This window comes from Schistocerca piceifrons, chromosome 9, assembly GCF_021461385.2.
Source record: "Schistocerca piceifrons isolate TAMUIC-IGC-003096 chromosome 9, iqSchPice1.1, whole genome shotgun sequence".
NCBI lineage: Eukaryota > Metazoa > Arthropoda > Insecta > Orthoptera > Acrididae > Schistocerca > Schistocerca piceifrons.
The window spans coordinates 128,537,149-128,540,271 of NC_060146.1; positions in this window are offsets into that span (position 1 = coordinate 128,537,149).

Sequence of the window (3,123 nt, forward strand, 5' to 3'; positions counted from 1 at the left end):
CGTCATTTTCAATCATACCTTGTGAATTTTCTTCTGTGTCCAAAATTTTATTCCGGGCTTTCTTCAAATTCTCTTCCTTTACACTATTCCATGCTGCGCTGATCACGTAGAACGTGTCTTTCAAGTCAATATTCTTATGATTTCTTAAGAGACTTTCTTCTCTATCCTCTTCTCTTTCAAACAATAACTTACGCAACAATTCTTTCCTGTAATATCGTTTGAAAGTCTCAATAACGCCTTGATCCATGGACTATAATAAGGAGGTTACGTTAGGTGGAAGAAATATTACCTTTATGAACTCGTCTTTTTCGTTTAAAATATCACATGGCGGATGCGTTGGTGCATTGTCAAGAAGTAGTGTTTTCTCCCTCTTCCCATTCTTTAGCTGATGAGCTTTTACAGAGGGTACGAAAACGTCCACAAACCACTTCATAAAAATCGTACTATCCATCCCGGCACTCTTTTGTGAGGTGTATACAACAGGCACGGCTGACATATTAACGTGCTTGAAACACGGCGGTTTTTTACTTTTACCAATGACGAACACAGGCAGTCGGTGACTTCCAGTAGCATTAGCACAAGCCAAAGCTGTAATACGGTCCTTGCTTGTTTTAGGACCAGGTGCTGCTAATTCATGACGTGAAACAAGAGTTTTTCTCGGTAGAGCTTTACAGTTAAGTCCAGTTTCGTCAGCATTGTAAACGTTTTCGAGAGTATAATCTTCTTCCCCTAATACGTCCCTTAGTTTGACTTTGAAAGAATCAGCAGACAGTTTTTTCCCCTGTATTGTAAGCTCACGAATGCCGTGTATTGACTTGAAGCGTTTTAACCTGCCAGTGCTCGCTTTAAAGTTCGAAGGCCCTCCAAGTTTTTCGTTGAACTCACACAGAATGGGACCTGAGATAGGTTCTCCTTCCGATCTCTTTTGTGTAAACCACTTGTAAACAGCATCATCTAGATCTGTGTTAGTGGCGAGTCTCATAGTTTTACGTTTTGTTGGTCCATCAGTAGAATCAAGCATAGCTATAAAATTTGCTATGCTCGTCTTTTGTTTTTTTATATCCGTAATTGTCGACATCCCCACCTTGTACTCATTGGATAAAGTGGTTGCAGATTCACCTTCTTCTAACCTTTTAATAATCTCGTACTTGTCCCTCATAGAAAGGACAACACGTTCACGTTTAAGCATTTTGTATCGTCAAGTTCACGCAGCAGCACACAAGTGGTCGTAACAGAGAACAGAAGGTGACTGCACCGTGAGAAGCTCTTCTTGGGGGCGCACAATCCTTCAAACTGCGCGGAGCGGCACGCCTCAACTCTAAGCTGGCGCAGCTGTTGCTGTGAACAGCTTTGATACTGCCGCTACTTCTACTGCCAGTGCCAAGCCGACAGAAGTGTGCTGATTGTTGAAACTGGCGGCTTGGCCGTTCAGCAGCGCCTTGTGAAGGCCTCATTAGAAGCAATGTTCCGCCAGCGTTGGCCAAGTGCGGAAACTTGGTTTGGGAGTGAGGGGGATGATGGGCGGTAGGGTGGGAGAGTAACAGGTGCGAGCGAGTACACAGCTCGGTTAAGCGGTCGTTCGGTTGACCGACGTTCGGATAATCGACGCTCTACTGTATTTTCATGTAACTTTTAGATATTTATGTATGATTTTAACGCTACAAGAAGGCGAAATTTATTAGTGTATCCACGTAATGGCTATACATGGTTAGAGTACTTAGCTTTGTTGATAATTATTACATCTGAAGGTGATTTTCGGGTGTAGGATAAGCATTTGTAGGAAGGTGTATTTTTTGTGTTTACGATTTTTGTCTGTATAAATCACCGATATGAGGAAAATAGGAAAGACTCTGACAGTTGAGGACAAGGAGAATGTACACAATTCGGAATTAAATACAAACGATGGGCAAATTCCGGATGTTGAACCAGAGGTTACAAGCAATGCTAGTACGATGACAGCACTGGGGTGGAGTTACCAACTCCTGTATCTGGTCCTTTAGCCAAACTGTATGACGGACTATAGTGGCCGGCATGAAAGTAGAGTCCTCAAGGTCACAGCCGCTGCCTGCCGCCAGCAGGGACTGCGGGCTGTGATTCGCCCGCCTCTCAGCTTTGTTGCCATGTAGGTACCATGCTATATCGAGTGTTCACGTCTGATCTTAGTGTCTTACTGTCTTTGAGAAAGATGCTTTGACGAGTGTTCAGTGGTAAACAACAGTGCAGGAGCAATGGCCTACTTTAAGTACTCCACTGGTCGGTGTGCATAAAGGGCGTAAAGACATTCATGAACAATCAAAAATTATCATATCGAATGTACTCAAGTTTTTTACTGATCTGGCTGACAATGAAGAAGCGAGGAATAACTTAAATTTTGCGCAAATTCATAAACTTACTGCTAAAGTGTGTGGTGTCTCCAAGTAAACTATAGGCCGTATTAGCAAATCTGTGTCATTGGCAGACTCTCCAGACATTTATGTTTTGATTCTCCAAGAAAGGGATATGAATATGAACGGAAACCAACCGACTTTGACGATTTTAACAAAGAGCTCGTGTGTAGAACCGTACTTGGATATTACGACAGTGGTGAGTATTCAACGACTAAAAAAATACAGGTTGACCTCCGTGAAAAAATTAATTACTCGGGCTCAGAGACCTCCGTTCTTCTCCACTCCCTTGGCTTCCGATTCAGGAAGTGTAATGAAGGACGGAAATTCTTAATGGAACTCAGAGACATTGCAGCTGCAAGAGCGACGTTTTTGCATACAATGCACTTCTTGTGTGCTGAAGACACCAGACCTGTTTTGTACTTGGATGAAACTTGGGTTTCACAGAACCACACTAATAAGTCCATATGGCACAACTCCAAAGGAAACGGCGGTTTGAAAGGGCCTACTGGTAGATGTGGCCGATTAATCATCGCCCACGCTGGTTCCTTAACTGCAGGCTTCGTACCTGAGGCCAAACTTAATTTTCGTGGTGGGAAAAGTTTCTTGCCAATCCGATTACCATTCATAAATGAATGGAGAAGTTTTTAAGAATTGGTTTATTCGAGTGTTGTCTGCACTGGTGAGAGCGTCAATTATCATGATGGATAATGTTAGCTACCACTCCATTCAGAGAGAA